We start from the raw sequence: 19,242 nt of genomic DNA, 5'->3' as shown, positions 1-19,242 counted from the left end.
GCACAAGTTTGAGATACACCGACGTAAACACCTGATGATATGAGATGTTTTGTTAGGGGGTTTACATTTGTAATCCGCCAATCCTTTTCCATATCTTCCTTGCTCCACTTATATTATTACTTCAGTCTCTTGGTTTTACTTTTTTTTATTTATGCTGATGATATCCAACTTCTTCATCCTTTTAATTCTTATCTACCCACTGATTACTCTTCCTTTTCTGTAAAACTGGATCAGGTGGCCGACTGGCTTACATGGAATAGATTAAAAATTAACTTAAAAAAAATGCAACTGTGATCTTCTCTCCAGGAACTTGTCTACTTAATCCTCCATGTTTCACTTTGTGAAACACTCGTGATGTGATGTCAACTTCTTGAATGCGGAAGATGAGTCTCTACCAAATGTGCGTACGATGCATAGTTGAGAATATATTTGATAGAGACCCATCTTCCGCGTTCAAAATCTTCAGCCCAATGTGCGGCAGCGGCCAAAAAAGCAAATAGGATGCTTGGAATTATTTTATAAAGGATGGTTAACAAGACTAAGAATGTTGTAATGCCCCTGTATCGCTCCATGGTGCGACCTCATCTGGAGTATTGCATTCAATTCTGGTCTCCTTATCTCAAGAAAGATATAGCGATGCTAGAAAAGGTTCAAAGAAAAGCGATCAAGATGGTAAAGGGAATGGAACTCCTCTCGTATGAGGAAAGACTAAAACGGTTAGGGCTCTTTAGCATGGAAAAAAATCGGCTGAGGGCAGATATGATTGAAGTCTACAAAATCCTGAGTGGAGTAGAACGGGTACAAGTGGATCGATTTTTTGCTTGTCAAAAATGGCAAAGACTAGGAGACACTCAATGAAGTTACAGGGAAATACTTTTAAAACCAATTGGAGGAAATTTTTTTTCACTCGTTGCATAGTTAAGCTCTAGAACGTGTTGCCAGAGGATGTGGTAAGAGCAGATAGCATAGCTGGTTTTAAGAAAGGTTTGGACAAGTTCCTGGAGGAAAAGTCCACAGTCTGTTAAGACATGGGGAAAGCCTCTGCTTGCCCTGGATGGGTAGCAAGTATGAGTGACCTGGATTGGCCACCGTGAGAAGGGGCTACTGGGCTTGATGGACCATTGTTGTGACCCAGTAAGGCTATTCTTATGTTCTTATGACATCATATCAGGAGTGTTTCAAACTGTTTATTGGTGCATATCACTGTCTTTTGGTTCAGCAGAATATAAATATCTCATACATTATATTATGAAGAGATCACAGAAGAAGAATAGACTGTGCAATAGTTGTTAGGAGAGAAAGTCTTTAAAATTAAAGCAATAAATTCAGCAAACCAGATTTCAGCAGGTTATCAGGCGCATCTAATGACATGTAGATCCCTTATATATAGAAACATAGAAACATAGAAAGATGTCGGCAGAAAAGGGCCACAACCCATCAAGTCTGCCCACTCTTCTGACCCACCCCATCAAGTCTGAGTGCTAATGACCCAGATCCTTAGCTCGACCCCCGTAGGGATCCCACATGGATGTCCCATTTATTCTTAAAGTCGAGCACGCTGGTGGCCTTGACCACCTGCACCGGAAGTTTGTTCCAGTGATCTACAACCCTTTCTGTGAAGAAATACTTCCTGGTGTCACCATTAAATTTCCCTCCTCTGAGTTTGAGCGGGTGCCCCCTTGTGACCGAGGGTCCCCTGGGGAAGAATATATCGCTTTCCGCCTCGACACGACCTGTGATGTACTTAAATGTCTCAATCATGTCTCCCCTTTCTCTACGCTCCTCAAGAGTGTATAGCTGTAGTTTGCCCAGTCTTTCTTCGTATGAGAGACTCTTGAGTCCGGAGACCATTCTAGTGGCCATTCGCTGGACCGATTCAGCTCGAAGCACATCCTTTTGGTAGTGTGGTCTCCAAAATTGCACACAGTATTCCAGGTGAGGTCTCACCATGGTTCTATAAAGCGGCATTATGACTTCAGGTTTGCGGCTGATGAAGCCTCTATTGATACATCCCAACATTTGCCTTGCCTTGGATGAGGCCTGCTCCACTTGTTTGGCACTGAAGCCCATAGGAATTGAATGAACTTTGGTGCATTTAACGTGGCAGCATCACTACCTTGGAGATATTTAAATTTATCATATTGACACAGTATGTAATAGAAACATAGAAAAACGAAGGCAGATAAAGACCATATAATAATAAACTTTATTCTTATATATCGCCATACCATTTAGTTCTAGGCAGTTCACATTCAAGAGAGACTGAACGGTTCAGTGACAATACATTCTTAAAAAATACAGAACATAATCGACGCTTAATTTACAAAATTTTCAAAAGATGCGTTTTCACAGATTTTTGAAAAGTGTAATAAGAAGGAGTCTGGGAAATGATTCTACTTAACCGATTGTTCGATTTGCCTTCCCAAAAAGCAAAGTTTTATCAAGAAATCTTTTATGACGGCAATGTTTTAGTGTAGGATTGGCAAAGAAATTGATTCTTCGAGCAGACTTTTTCATCCCATATAGTTCAAACTATGAACATAGGTAAGCTGGAGCTAAGCCGAATAACGTTTTGAAGCAAATACAAGCAAATTTAAATAGCACCCTAGCTTCGAAAGGCAACCAGTGTAGCTCCTGATAATATGGGCTAATATGATCATATTTTTTCAGCCCATAAATCAGACAAACTGCCGTGTTTTGAATATAACATTACATTACATTAGTGATTTCTATTCCGCCATTACGTGTAGTTTTTGAATAGCAGGGTTTTTATTTCTTTTTTGAAGGTTTTGTAATTTGCAGTCGAGATCAGTAAATTAGAGAGTTGGTGGTCTAGTTTTGCTGCTTGGGTGGCTAGGAGGCCTTCTACTATCCCCTCCTCTCCCTTAGAGATCCAAAATACTTGTTCCAAGCTTTTCATGAATTCAGAAACACTTTTTGTCTCCACCACCTCCACCAGGAGGCCGTTCCAAGCATTCACCACCCTTTCCATGATAAAGTATTTTCTGAGGTTACTACTGAATCTGTCCCCTTTTACCTTCATCCTATGCCCCCTCATTCCAGAGTTCCTTTTCAATTGAAAGAGACTCGCCTCGGTGCCCAAGAAAAAGATCTGGGTGTCAATAGACGATACACCGACACCTTCCACCCAGTGTGTGGAGGCAGCCATAAAAGCAAACAAGATGCTTGGAAAAGGGATGATAAACAAGACTAAGAACATTATAATGCCTCTGTATCACTCCATGGTGTGACCTCATCTTGAGTATTACATGCAATTCTGGTCACCTTATCTCAAAACAGATATAGCGGAACTAGAAAAGTTTCAAAGAAGAGTGACCAAGATGATAAAGGGGATGGAACCTTTTTTTTTTTTTAGCAATGCCTCTGCTGGGTCAGACCTGAGGTCCATCGTGCCCATCAGTCCACTCACGCGGCGGCCCAACAGGTCCAGGACCTGTGCAGTAATCCTCTATCTATACCCCTCTATCCCCTTCTCCAGCAGGAAATTGTCCAATCCTTTCTTAAACCCCAATACCGTACTCTGCCCTATAACATCCTCTGGAAGCGCATTCCAGGTGTCCACCACACGTTGGGTAAAGAAGAACTTCCTAGCATTCGTTTTGAACCTGTCCCCTTTCAACTTTTCTGAATGCCCTCTTGTTCTTTTATTATTCGAAAGTTTGAAGAATCTGTCCCTCTCTACTCTCTCTATGCCCTTCATTATCTTATAAGTCTCTATCATATCCCCTCTAAGTCTCCTCTCCTCCAGGGAAAAGAGACCCTGCTTCTCCAATCTCTCAGCATATGAAAGGTTTTCCATCCCCTTTATCAGACGCGTTGCTCTCCTCTGAACCCTCTCTGAACCCATGTCCTTCTTAAGGTACGGCGACCAATATTGGACGCAGTACTCCAGATGCGGACGCACCATCGCTCGATACAATGGCAGGATAACTTCTTTCATTCTGGTTGTAATACCCTTCTTGATTATACCTAGCATTCTATTCGCTCTCTTAGCGGCCGCTCCGCACTGTGCCGTCGGCTTCATTATCATGTCCACCATTACCCCCAAGTCCCTTTCTTGGGTACTCTCATTTAATAACATCCCTCCCATCGTATAGTTGTACCTCGGGTTTCTGTTTCCCACATGTAATACTTTACATTTTTCAGCATTGAACTTCATCTGCCATCTCATCGCCCATTCCCCTAGTTTGTTCAAGTCCCTTTGCAATTCTTCGTGGTCCTCTTTAGTCCGAGCTCCACTAATTAGTTTGGTGTTATCTGCAAATTTTATTACTTCACACTTCGTCCCTGTTTCTGGATCCTCATATGAGGAAAGGCTAAAGAGGTTAGGGCTCTTCAGATTGGAAAAGAGACAGCTGAGGGGAGATATGATTGAAGTCTACAAAAACCTGAGTGAAGTAGAATGGATACAAGTGGATCGATTGAAGTTACAGGGAGATACTTTTAAACCAATAGGAGGAAATATTCTTTTACTCAGAGAATAGTTAAGCTCTGGAACACATTTCCAGAGGATGTGGTAAGAGCGGTTAACATAGCTAGTTTTAAATAAGATTTGGACAAGTTCCCAGAGGAAAAGCCCATAGACTGCTATTGAGACAGACATAGGGGAAGCCACTGCCTGCCCTGGATTGGTAGCATGGAATGTTGCTACTGTTTGGGTTTTGGGCAGATAATTGTAACCTGGATTGGCCACTGTGAAGACGGGATTCTGGGCTAGATTAGAGTTATCAGATTTTCCATCTGGTTTAAGAGGATGCGTGGTCCTGCTCCATTCCGCTCCTTTCCGTCCCCCCAAACCCAGCCCCACACAAACCTCATCTCTTTGAGCCTGGTCTGAAGTGCATTTGCGCATACACGTAGATATGATGATGTCACACTATGCGATGGACCATGTATGGTTTTATTTTTTTTGTATGAAAGTAGTGTATTTTCCTATTTTTAATGGGGATCTTTTTCTATTTTTTGGTTTTTTTTAATGTATTTTATTGTAAACCGCCTTGAATTACGCTGCAATTAAGCTGGTATATCAAGTTTTAATAAACGATAAACTCCAGATTCGGCCCCGATCTCACCAGCTTTTCAAAACCCAACAAGCGGAATATCAAAAAGAATAAATCCAATCCAAAATGAAATGAAAAGTGAATGACTTAATGGATGTTCTTATGTTGAGTGGTGATTAGATGGCAACTCCAGCTATAAGGAACTAAGGCCCAGATTCTCAAAAATTTAACACTGTCGCTAAATGGTTTCCCGATGGTTTAGACTGCACGCATTTTAGCGGCGGATTATCAAAATGGCTTATCTCTGTTTTTAGCGAGCTTTCTAGCAGTCTCCGACACTGACATGCAAATGGGTTCTTCAATATTAAAATAAGCAATCCGGTGGATTATTTAAAATCTCTGAGCCATTCTCCAAGAGCGGCATCGGCTTTTGGCGACAAAAATCAGCGACTGGTCCAGGGGTACCGGTACAGTGACAGCACTGTTTAAAACCCCAACATAGCAGTGTTGGAGGCTGTATAAAAGCCGTTTTGAAAAGCAGCCCCCTCCCACAGCGGGAGAGATGCCCACTCTCTCCCGCTGACGAGCAACTGCCCCCCCTCCCACAACAGCAGGAGCGATGCCCATTCTCTCCTGCTGACAAGCAACCCCTCCCCAGCAGCGAGAGAGATGCCCATTCTCTCCCACTACATCACAACATTCCCCTCTGACTCTGACCCCTCTCCCGGTATCTTTAATACCTCTTTGCGGATGATACCAAAATCTGCATTAGAGTAGACACCCTGGATGGTGTGAATGACATGAAGAAAGACCTAGCAAAGCTTGAAGAATGATCTGAAATTTAGCAGCTAAAATTTAATGCTACGAAATCCAAGGTTATGCATTTGGGCTGCAAATAGCTGAGGGAATGGTACAGTTTAGGGGATAAAGAACTTATGTGCATGACAGAAGAGTGGGACTTGGGTGTGATTGTATGTGATGATCTTAAGTTGGCCAAACAGGTTGAAAAGGTGACGGCGAAAGCTAGAAGAATGCTAGGGTGCATAGGGAGAGGTATGGCCAGTAGGAAAAAGGAGGTATTGATGCCTCTGTATAAGACTCTGGTGAGACCTCATTTAGAATATTGTGGACAATTCTGGAGTCCGCACCTTTAAAAAGATATAAAAAGGATGGAGTCTGTACAGAGGAAGGAAAAATGGTGCGTGGTCTTTGTCATAAGGCGTATGGGGACAGACTTAAAGATCTCAATCTCTATACTTTGGAGGAAAGGCGGGAGAGGGGAGATATGATAAAGATGTTTAAATACCTATGTGATGTAAATGCGCATTAGTCAAGTCTCTCTCATTTGAAAGGAAACTCTGCAATGAGAGAGCATAGGATGAAGTTAAGAGGTGATAAGGCTCAGGAAAAATCTAAGGAAATACTTTTTTACGGAAAGGGCGGTAGATGCGTGGAACAGTCTCCCGGTAGAGGTGGTGAAGACAGAGACTGTGTCTGAATTCAAGAGGGCTTGAGATAGGCACATGGGATCTCTCAGAGAGAGAAAGAGATAATGGTTGATACGGATGGGAAGACTAGATGGGCCATTTGGCCTTTATCTGCCATCATGTTTCTATGTTTCTAATTAGATGGCTGACCGGAGGGATGCCTACTCTCTCCGGCCAGCTGGCCTGCCTCTTCCAAAATGGGCCTTCCCCTCCCCGGTGCATCCTGGGAGGGGACAATCAGAGCCTCGGGCCCCTCCCTGGATGCACTGGGAAGGGGCCTAAAGCTCTGATTGGCCCGGACACCTAAGGCCCCTCCTTGTTTTTTAACACATTTTTTTTAAAAGAATCTAGGCCTAAGACCAGTTTCTAGAGTCTGTTTCCCATATGTGGCAGCCAATCAGAATGGGCTGGTGTGGGCTTCAACAGGAGCTCCAGGAATTGGGACAGGCACCCTGTTATAAAAATTAGCATAGAGCTCTTTTTCACTAATCAGTTCTAAAAGTGTGTGTGTGTGGAGGGGGGTCTGTAACTAACACCAGTATCTATTACCTACTTGATAAAATTCTATTCGGCACTTTTGTTTTCTCAAACTCAAGGACAAAGTAAAATGCACAGTTTAATTAATTTGTTTCTCTTCAGACTTTAAAAAGACAGCTGTTCTTTTCCCAGCTTTTGTAAATGAATTCCTTTTGAAGTATTCTCAAAGAGGAAAACATACGAAGGTAAATCAAAAAGTAAAGGCAAAATACATTTAACGACTTTAACAGAAGCAACTGTGAGCAATTGAACGTATCACTTTTCCACGTAGTCCCCATGCAAGACAACACATTTGTTTTATCGTTCAACTAGCTTCTACATTCCTGCAGAGAAGAAGTTTCTCGGTCGCTCCCGAAGCCAGGTGAGCACCGCCCACTTCCTTTACTTCGTCATGCTTTGTCTTTTGCTCTCCGGGTCACAATGATGCACCCGTGTCTCGTCGCCAGTGACAATTCTCTCCAGAATTCTCAGATCTTCTTCATACCATCTCAGGAACTGGGTCGCAACCTCCACACCCTGTTGCTTGTGCAGATCAGTAAGCTATTTGGGAACCCATCGTGCGCAGACTTTCCTGTATCCCAAGTCATCATACATTTTGGCTGACATCCAAGTTTGCAGCCGATTGAGACACCGTTATCTGTCGGTCTTCTCTAATCCAGGCATCCGTCCTGTCAATGTGCTCGTGTGTGCACGATATTCATGGGCCACCAGAATGACCTTTGTCGATTATATCTGTTCTTCCGCTTTAAAAGTTTGTACACATTCATAAACCTTTCATTGATTCATTGTGCTGTGCCAATACTGAGTCATAAGAACATAAGAATTGCCGCTGCTGGGTCAGACCAGCGGTCCATCGTGCCCAGCAGTCCGCTCACACGGTGGCCCCCAGGTCAAAGACCAGTGCTCTAAATGAGTCCAGTCTCACCTGCGTACGTTCCAGTTTAGCAGGAACTTGTCCAGCTTTGTCTTGAATCCCTGGAGGGTGTTTTCCCCTATAACAGGCTCCAGAAGAGCGTTCCAGTTTTCTACCACTCTCTGGGTGAAGAAGAACTTCCTTACGTTTGTACGGAATCTATCCCCTTTCAACTTTAGAGAGTGCCCTCTCGTTCTCCCTACCTTGGAGAGGGTGAACAACCTGTCTTTATCTACTAAGTCTATTCCCTTCAGTATTTTGAATGTTTCGATCATGTCCCCTCTCAGTCTCCTCTTATCTAGGGAGAAGAGGCCCAGTTTCTCCAATCTCTCAATATCCGATGGTGAATTTCCACAGGTTTCATTCTCTCTGCCCAAAGAAAGCGCACCATTGGACGTTGTTCATCAACGGTGCAATCTTGCAATGGCGCGTCCATGTTTCTGACCTCGTGGCTGCCACACAACTAAAGGCCAAGCGCTGCACTATGCGTGGACGAACTATCCAACGGGCAATGCATGCGTACATATGTTGCATTTCACTATCTCTGTTTCAGTTATTGTGTAATTTAACAATGGACTTTCATTTGTGATTCGCTCTTGTACATACAAATAGCTCTTTAGGGGAAAAAAAAAAAGTCATACATTATTCTGCAGTCTGTACAAAGAAATCTTTGGGGGTTGAAAGAAATAAACTAAGTACAGAGCAGACCAGATTGTAACCCAGATCAGTTCATAAAAATTTTTAAAAGTTGAAATAAATGCTATCTTCTAGGCACGAGGTTTTGCTAGCATGCAGCTGATTCATCTGGGTGCCTTAAAACACTGGACACGCACAAAATCAGCTTAACATGTATTAGCCTACCAATTAATTATACATAATATAATCAACGTGCACATTTGAAAAAGTTCTACTGCACATAAAAGGTGTGAAAAGGAGAGGAGTGGAAGTTGTGACCCGAGTTCAGGCACAGAAAACTATATTGGAGCAGTATTTAGGCTAGCGCAATGTTTCATGGTTATCCCTGCAGCACCGGATGACCTTGGGGCTCATTTTCAAAAAAAGATAAACATTTAAAAAACGGTCTAAAGGGGTAGATAGACATTTTTCTGGCCAAACCCTTCCAATTTGCTATTTTCGAAACATATATTCTAGATCAGTGTATTGCAAGCTGTGTGCCTCCTGAGATTTCAGGTGTGCCACAAAACATTGACGAGGAGGAGAGTCGTCCATGCCCGCTGATTGCCTATAGGACATGCCTCTCATGGTGAGAGGCACGTCCTGAAGGAAGTCAGCCGGCACAGATCATGTTGTCGGGCGTTGAATCTTAGTCTGTTGTGCATTTACCCACTACATTACTTAGTTTGGCGTCATCGGCAAATAAAGTTATTTTCCCTCGAAGCCCTTCTGCCAAGTCCCTTATAAAGATGTTGAATAGGATTGGGCCCAAGACCGAGCCCTATGGCACTCCACTGATCACCTCCGTCATTTCGGAGGGGGTGCCGTTCACCACTACCCTTTGAAGCCTACCTCCAAGCCAGTTCCCAACCCATTTCGTCAATGTGTCTCCTAATCCTATAGAACTCATCTTGCTCAGCAACCTGCTGTGTGGTACGCTATCGAATGCTTTGCTAAAGTCCAGGTACACTATGTCCAGGGACTCCCCAATATCCAGCTTCCCCGTCAGCCAGTCAAAGAAGCTGATAAGTTTGGATTGGCATGATCTTCCCCTAGTAAATCCATACAAGGGGGTTATGATTAAAGGTATGGAGGGATGATTAAAAAAGGTATGTGGGGCAATGATTTAAGGTACTGGGGTGGTACATGGGGGTATGGGGCCTGCCTGCCTGTCACTAGGCCACTAGGCCTACCCGCCCTGCGCCCTGTCCCGGCCTACCACTAGACCACCAGAGGGGGGGACAGGGTACAGAGCCTGGCAGGGAGGGGGTCAGGGTGCAGAACCTAACAGGGAGAATTTGGTTCAGAATGTTTTTTTTTCTTGTTTTCCTCCTCTAAATATAGGGTGTGTCTTATGGTCAGGTGCATCTTATGGAGCGAAAAATACGGTACTTGCAGAGCTTCAGTACCTGGTAAACCTAGTCATGCCTTAATCCTTCCAGTGGACAGCTACTCAGAATCAAGGCATCTTTTTATACTCCGGATGTGATTGAAACAGATCTAACCTAGGATGCCCTTCATTTTTGACTTGGACGTTTGAACCTGTTCGATTATTGCTATTGGATGTCCTAAATTTAGGCCCTCCCTATTCCCGTCCTAAACACACCCACAATATGCCCCCTTGCTATTTGGATTAAGTGCAGTACAGGATGTCCAAATTCTGCCTTTTGAAAAAGGTATCGGGGAAGTCAGAAGTACTAATTTTCTCGGTGTGTAAATCTTGGTTGCAGCTGGAATTGCTCCTTACAGCACAGGGCTGCTTTTATGGCTCCATGGTGCGACCTCACCTGGAGTATTGCATTCAATTCTGGTCTCCTTATCTCAAGATAGATATAGCGACACTAGAAAAGGTTCAAAGAAGAGTGACCAAGATGATAAAGGGGCTGGAACTCCTCTCATATGAGGAAAGACTAAAAAGGTTAGGGCTCTTCAGCTTGGAAAAGTGAAGGCTAAGGGAAGATATGATTAAAGTCTAGAAAATCCTGAGTGGAGTAGAACAGGTACAAATGGATCGATTTTTCACTCCGTCATAAATTACAAAGACTAGGGGACACTCAATGAAACTGCAGGGAAATAATTTTAAAACCAATAGAAGGAAATATTTTTTCACTCAGAGAATAGTTAAGCTCTAGAACGCGTTGCCAGAGGTTGTGGTAAAAGTGGATAGCGTAGCTGGTTTTAAGAAAGGTTTGGACAAATTCCTGGAAGAAAAGTCCTTAGTCTGTTATTAAGACACGGGGGAAGCCTCTGCTTGCTCTGGATGGGTAGCATGGAATGTTGCTACTCCTGGGGTTTTGGTCAGGTACTAGTGACCTAGATTGGCCACCGCGAGAACAGGCTGCTGGGTTGATGGATCGTTGGTCTGACCCAATATGGCTATTCTTATGTTCTTATTGAAACTTAGATGATATATCTGATTCAGCTGAGAATTGTAGGACTTGTCTAACTTAAAGAAACTATCTTTGCAATATTTGCAGCCCAGGATCTTGTTCTCTCATGCATCACTGGCTGTGTGCTCTGCCCACAAGGTCCCCACAGGAAGACTGTGGGCTTAAACTGCCTTGCCATCATTCCTTCTCCTCTCTCTCTCTCTGTCAACCACATATACATTTGGCGCTAGACAAGAAATCGTGCAGGCTGTGTGATCTAAGTCTACCCTGCTGAAGTGTTTGGATTCCTGTTCTCTCTGTTCGGGGCTTCCTCATGATGGCACCACTCTCCAGAGTTAGACACTCTTTATTTGTGCAGATTAACTTAAAATATAATATATATTAAAACACAATACATTAAATGTCCAAGATAAAGTCCTATGAGCAATGACCCAAAGGTTCTTCTTATCCAAAGACCCGACACGGTCTACTAGGAGGGCAGACCGACATATCATACCCCTGAGGCAGGCCTCCCCTCTGGAGGCTGAAACACAGACCACGTCGGGTCTTTGGATAAGAGGACCCTTTGGGTCATTGCTCACAGGACTTTTATCTTGGGCATGTGAATGTATTAGGTTTTAATATGTATTATATTTTAAGCTGATCTGCACAAATAAAGAGTGTCTAATCCAGGTAGAAAACGGTGACGGAGTTCAAAAAAGCATAGGATGAATACAGAGGATCTAGAATCAGAAAATAATAGTAAATATTGAAGAACTAAGGCCAATACTAGTCAGATTTGCATGGTCTGTGTCTGAATATAGCCATTTGGTGGAGGATGGCTGGGGAGAACTTCAATGGCTGGGAGGGTGTAGATGGACTGGAGTGAGCTTTGACAGAGACTTCAGTAGTTGGAACCTAAGAACAGTACCGGGCAGAGCTTAGGATTCTTGCCCAGAAATAGCTACGAAGAAGAAGGAAAAAAAAACCCCAACAACTTTTTAGATTGGGCACACTGGATGGACCATTCGGGTCTTTATCTGCTATCATCTACTTTGTTACTATGTTATGTTACTATGACACAGTCTATCCCACTCCCCACTTGTTTTTTGGAATTTGACTTTGCGTGGGGTCTCTGTCCTCTTTTTTCTGTGTTCCATAACCACTCTCCAGGGGGCATCTTAAAGGTTCAGCGTTTTCATACATGCTATGGCAGTGTTCTTCAGCCACCGGTCCATGGACCAGTGCCGGTCCACAGAAAGTTCCTGCCGGTCCACAGGGCCAGCATGTACATTGGGCCCGAGATAGTGCTCTTCAGCCGCCGGTCCACGGTGCAATCGATGCAGTGTTGTCTTCGGGCCGTCTCTCTCTTCCTCAGTGCTGCAGTGCACAAAGCTGTAGGCAGAGATTCCTACGCGCGTCCTGCGCCTGAACCAGAAGCCTTCTCTCTGAGGTCACAACGTCACTTCCAGATGAGGCACGGGACGTGGGAGGAGCCACTGCCCACGGCTTTGTGCACTGCAGCACTGAGGAAGAGGGAGCCGGCCTGAAGACAACACCGGGGGGCAGGCCAGAAGGCAAGGCACAGCATGGAGGGAGGGAAACAACAACGGTAAGGGGGAATGATTTTATTTTTTAATTTAGTGATTGATTTACATCTGCTGTCTGTTCAGGAAGAAATGCATTTGTTTCTTTTCCTCTGGGGTTGAACTTCGTCAGAGTCTTGCACCTTAGGGTTTGTTTGTATATATTAGTACTTTTAGTTTTTGGTCCCGTATTTGCATGGGGTTATCTGTGTTCTGGTAGGAATGAATATTGAGAAGCATACAGTGTGCTTTGTGTATTTAATTTTGTGGTTAACCATTATGTGTTGTTAATACGATTATATTGTGTGTGTGTATATATATATGAAAAATGAATGGAAAAATGGTGTTACAATTAGTACTATTATGGGGCGGGGTCTGGGGTAGACATTGGGTGGAGATGGGTGGGGTCTGGGCCACGACTTAGCCCAGTGTTCTTCAACTGGCGGTCCGCGGACCAGTTCTGGTCCACAAAATAATTATTTTATTTACGCCGGTCCATAGGTGTCAAAAGGTTGAAGAACACTGCTACGGTGCTTTGTGATTGGGTAGGCAGGGGCATGTGTTGCAGGTAGCGCTTTTTGGAGTAAAATCCTCCTGTTATGACGCATGCTCCCATGCTGACATACTGGCCGAAACCAGCTAGCAGGAAATGATGCCAAATATGAGCTGGGAGAAAAGCTTTTGCAGAACCCACAAAAATACCACATAACAGAAAAAAAAAAAAATAGCAACAACAATAATACTCTGTATATTTCTCTCTCCGCTGCACAATTACTGTTTCTGATTTTGCTATATGATTCACCTGCTCTCTGCCAGAACATTTACAGTCCAGATAAAACAATTCAAAAATAGTACTTCTACCCTGCCACTTTTAAATGCTTCTTAGATATCACAAGAACATAAGAATAGCTTTACTGGGGTCAGACCAATGAGTCCATCTAGTCCAGTAGTCCGTTCTCATGGTAGCCAATCCAGGTCCCTAGTACCTGGTCAAAACCCAAGCAGTAGCAACATTTCAGAATCTCAAAGAGTAAACAAGATTCTGGAACCCCAAATAGTAGCAAGATTCCATGCTACAGATCTAGGGCAAGCAGTGGCTTCCCCCATGTCTGTCTCAATAGCACACCGAGGACATAGAAGAAGAAGCAGCAAAACACTCCAAGGACATCGATCTGAGACTGAAGCGAAAACTGAAGAAGGGAAAGTCAGCGATCCTAGTGGGAGACTCGATCCTGAGGCATGTGGACAGCCACATAGCAGGAGGGAGAGAGGATCGACTAGTGACCTGCCTCCCAGGAGCAAGAACCAAGGACATCGTGGATAAAATTGGAAAGATCCTGGAAGGAGCGGAGACAGAAGAGACTACAGTAATGATCCACATTGGGACAAATGATGTCAGCAGGAGAGACTATAGAAGAAGCACGCTGATAGAACAGTTCAAGATTCTGGGAAGGAAGTTGAAGATGAGGACTCAGAAGATAGCGTTCTCAGAGATCCTACCATTACCGAGGGCTGATATAAAAAGGCAGGAGGAACTACAATCAATAAATGCATGGATGAGGAGATGGTGTGAGGAAGAGGGGTTCCACTTCGTGAAGAACTGGACAACGTTCTGGGGCAAAAGCAAGCTCTACAGGAGAGATGGACTGCACCTGAGCGCGGCGGGAACTAGACTTCTAGCATACAACGTCAGGAGAGGAATAGAACAGGCTTTAAACTAAGAAGAAGGGGAAAGCCGACAGTCGACCAAGCATCGACGATTCGGAAGAAGGTATCCCGTGAAGATACTAAGAGGGAAAAAGGCTGGGAAGAAACAACGGGCAAATTACAGGAGTTGACTAATCCAGAAGAGGAGGTTAGAAGAATTGTAGCACAAGAGAAGAAACTAAAGACTGAAGCGCAGGGAAAGGAAATGAAGACAAGAAAATACCAGGATCTAAATTGCAAGGAGCCTAAGAAAAAAAATGGGAGAATTAGAAGCCATGGCCAATGCAGAGGACATAGACATCATTGGAGTTTCTGAAACATGGTAGAATGAAGAAAACAAATGGGATACAGCACTGCCAGGTTACAAGCTCTATTGCCAGGACAGGTCAGGACAGAAAGGAGGTGGAATAGCCCTATACATAAAACAAAGTAAACAATCGACAAGAGTGGACACAGCAGAGGTAGGGAGGTTAGGGCTGGGACCAGCTTTCACTGGTAAGCAGTTAGCACTCTATGGCGTATAAAACTCAGTCCAGTCCAGAATGTTTGTTATAAACTAGAATGATAACTAAAGATAGAATTTCAGGTAACAGGGACATAAGAATTGCCCTACAGGGACAGACCAAAGGTCCATCAAGCCCAGTATCCTGTTTCCAATAGTGGCCAACTATGTACAGGCAGAGTTAGATCAAAAATGGTTTTCTTATACATATAGCCTCTGATCAGATTCATTGGGGGGGGGGGGGTGTTTCAGCCTGTAATTACCGTGTTCTTGTCCAGTAGGTTCCTCTCCAGGATGGAATTGTACTATAATGCTGTTTATCTTTGTAGACCTTTAAGGACGTTCCTCTGGTCTAGATTTTACATCACTTTTTCCTTTCTTCTCATTGGATGTGATGGTGAGCTGGTTCCCTATTCCAGCTAGAAACACAGAAAATGGAGTCAAAAAGTATTGCAAACCTTGTAGTTAAGAGTACTAAGAGTCATGAGAAGAGTCGCTGGTACAATGTTCTTATTCTCATAGAATAGGAATCAAGGAAACTCTTATATCATGGCATCCCAAGTCTTCTAAATTTTCTTCACACTTCTACCTCTAACTCTCTGTTGTAGTTCCTTCCTATTTCTCCTACTGTAAACCGCGTCAAGCTCTACGAACGTGGAGATGATGCGGTATACAAACCTAAGGATTAGATTAGATTAGATTAGAATATGTTTTATTGGTATGACACACTGTTGATATGGCCCATTGATATGCCGTGACACAGGTTGTGTTTCGGCTATACAGAGTCTTCCTCAGGGGTTGTGTGGTCAACAAACAGAATTTTGTTGGGTCATTAGAAAATTATATAAACAAAACTGGTGGAGATGTAGCACCCAATATTCGAACAATAGGTTTCCTCCAACTGATATAGTTACTGAACGCCGTCAGCAATGAATAGCTAATGCCAAACTATTCATTGCTGATACCCAAGGTAGTGTATGGAAAGTACAAGTCAACAATAAGCTTAACAATAGTAAAACGACCAAATATAAAAAGAAATAGTATGAACGAGGACTACCATGAAGCAGTTTCAAAAATATACTTAGGGCTCCTTTTATAAAGTCGTGCTAGGGCTTTAACGCGCAGAATATCACACGCTAAATTTCCACGTGCGCTAGCCGCTACCGCCTCCTTTTGAGCAGGCGGTAGATTTTCGGCTAGCGCACACTATAGCGTGCATTAAAAACGCTAACGCACTTTTGTAAAAGGAACCCTTAGTAACAGCACTGAAATTCAAATAAGAGAGATATAATACACGCTGAAAGGGAGACATAATATCTAATAAGCAATATAGAAGAAAGAGAAGGAACAGAAACCCCACTGGATCCTTCTACAATAAGGCCATTCTGCTTAAAGGACTATTTATCATATATGATTTTATATGTACTATTTCTGTGCAAACTGGAATAAAGATCGTTTGTTCCCAAGGTTGACTTGGTCTATCCCACTCCCCCCTTGTTTTTCTTTTGCATCTAATAAAATCAGAACATTCAAATAACATAGATATGACGCTAATGCTTTTCTACAATACCGTTTATCATATAATCGAGGGGCCAAGTGCAGATATTACATGGAGACAAGATGAGTGATATACTGTAGAGTCCACTAGGATAAACAGATGGAAAGTTAAACTCAAGGCAAGTTCTTTATATAGAGTTAAACAAGATATAAAGGAATTGATTTAGTTACAATGTGTAGTAAGCTAGTTATATAAATTATGACATGGATATTACCTATTACAACTTTGCAAAGTTATCACAGGACGCCTAGACGTGTTTCCCAGTACTCCATTTTTTTTGTTGCTTTAGGTGAACATTTGCACCTAACCCAGCTTAGTGAAAGTGCCCCTTAACTGGTAAGGACTGAATATCAGTACTTATCCAGTTAAGTACCGACTCTGCCCCAGAATTCCCACATAATAGCCAGTTTTGGCTTTAGCAGTTAGAGGGGGTATCCGTTGGCATTATATGGGTAAGTGCTGCTGAGAATTCAGTCAGTTTGCTAATACGGAGTCGTCATGCCCAGTATGGTGCCGTGAACATCTGCGCATACCCAAAACCTGATGAGTCCTGCCCGGGCACAATGAGTGTTGGTTCAGCATGATGACATGCAGATGCTGCTCTGGAGAGGGTAAAAAAAAGAGTAGGGAAGGCTCTTGACACCTTGGAGGAAAGGATGGGACAGCTCATGACACCTTGGGTGAAAGGATGGGAAGATGCTAGACACTGCAAGGGGGAGGGGGAATAGTGAAGAAGAAGAATGGACACAGAGGAGGGCAGAAGGGATGGACACACATGCTGAACAGTTCTGGCAGGATGGAAGGATAGGTGAAGAGATAGAAAAGGAGAGGCATGCAGGACAGAGGAAGACATGCAGGAGAGGGGGGAGATAGGGAAGGAGTGAGATGCTGGACACCATTGGGGGTAGGTAGGGAAGAAGAGACATACTAGAGACCATTTCTTAGGAGAGAGATGGTGGGCTTCACAGGGAGAGAGATAGGGAGGGCGAAATATACTGGACACCATGGAGAGGAGGGAAGGAGGCACATGCTGGACAATGGGCAAGGAGAGATGCTGGAAATCACAGGAGGGTAGGGAATGAAGGAGATGTTGGACACCATGGAGGAGAATGAGTTAGGGGAGATACTGGACACCACAGCAGAAGTGCTTAATTGTGCACTGTAGTACTCAAAGGTGTGCACTTTTGATGACACTGCCCCCTAAATTTCAAAAATAAATAAAAATAAAATAGAATGAAAAATCCCATAAATGATAAAGGAAACCCCTAGTTTTAACAACCCTGTAATATTCGAAAAGCTTTTATACTTTGAAAAAGTTTTACAAAATTAGTTCCACAGAGGGTAATTCTATAAAGTATGCGCTAACAGTTACATGGGCTAGATAGTGTAAGTGGCACTCAGAAATTGGCGTCAGCTCTAGTCCTACAACGGGCACTCAAAGATAAGCACCCATTATAGAACAGCATTGAGGGCTGATTTTGGCATCCAGATTGGGGCACCAAGACTTACATCTGATGAAACCAGGTGTAATTCCAGGCACCTAATATTGGCATCCTCGGTATTCTTTAATACTGTATGCAAATTATAGGAATGTCCCTGACCCACTCTCCCATGGCCACACCTCCTTTTGAGCTATGCACTATGGGGCACCTAACTAACCTCCTCTTATACGAAGCCGCGTTAGGCTTTTTTATCACCGGCCTTGGAGATATTAGCTCTGACGCTCATAGAATTTCTATGAGTGTCGGAGCTAATACCACTATGTCCGGCGATAAAAGAGCCCAATGTGGCTTCGTAAAAGGGGGGGAGGGGGAGTTAATTGGCAAATTTCCTTAATAGGCTCAATAACTGGGAAAAAATGAATTGTGCCTATCCGATTATATAAAAGATAGGTACCTATCACATGGCGCTTAGTGGCGCCTTATGCCGAAGTGGGTATTTCTATGGGCAGACCATGATTTAGGTGCTGCTAAGCGCGATTCTCCAAAAACTTAAGACACCTGAAATGTCTTTAAAACCCTCCCCTACATTTCAGGTGCCTTAAGTTTTTAACATAGGCGCTGCTAGCCGTGATTCTGTAAATGGCGCCCAAGTGCGATTGACACGCGGCCGGTGCCATTTTTTTTAGGTGCCAGCCAATTTCGGTGTCATTTATAGAATCAGCCCCTACGGGATTCGGGCACAAGTTGTTACAGAACAGCACGCAGTGAGATGTGCACGCAAATCCAGATTGACCAATTTAGTTGAGCAGACATCTTGGACGCTGCGAGGATATACTGATGGTGATTCAAAGCTGGGGATAGCTGTGGACAGTGGCGCAGTAAGGGTAGGAGGTGCCCCCCTCATATGCCCCCACTCCTGCTCACCCCCCCATTCCACATTTGTGCTTTCCCTCCCCCTGCACCTCTACATCAGTGTCTCTCAAACTGTGTGCCTCGGCCCAGTGGTGTGCCCCGAAGAGATTTCAGAATTTTACTTTATTTTAAAAAATTCCCTTCATAAGTATGCACTAGAATAGATGACATTTAGTTGCGTAAGCAAGAGTCTGTCAATGTTAGTAGCGTCTGCGTACGTCAAGATACAACCGCCCAAACAAGCAGCATTCTTTGATGTGATTGGGCCTTGAAAATTACGGCAAGTAATTTTATTTTAATTTTTTATGCAGTAGTTATCCTAACGAGCAACAAATCAATCAAGTCTTTGTTAACTTGGATTTTCATCTCTGACAGAAATTAAATTTAAAAAAAGAGAACGACTGCAGATGGTGGATGATGAAATGCATGTTTGCTTTTTGACTATCTAGCCATGTTTCGGGTTAATTTGCACTCAAAAACAAACACATCCATTAACAATTCTATTCTATCTACTTTAGTTTCACCATTGTTAC

At 43.4% G+C, this 19,242-nt stretch overlaps 1 protein-coding gene across 3 annotated transcripts in view; it reads left to right on the top strand.

Moving 5' to 3' along the window:
* LOC117358278 overlaps positions 1-19,242 on the top strand; it is a 77,158-nt gene that overhangs the window by 14,781 nt on the left and 43,135 nt on the right. The window lies entirely within an intron of this gene.

This window comes from Geotrypetes seraphini, chromosome 1 (genome assembly GCF_902459505.1).
Source record: "Geotrypetes seraphini chromosome 1, aGeoSer1.1, whole genome shotgun sequence".
In the NCBI taxonomy this organism is placed as follows: domain Eukaryota; kingdom Metazoa; phylum Chordata; class Amphibia; order Gymnophiona; family Dermophiidae; genus Geotrypetes; species Geotrypetes seraphini.
The sequence above is the reverse complement of the archived record's forward strand: the minus strand, read 5'-3'. Positions and strand labels throughout refer to the sequence as shown.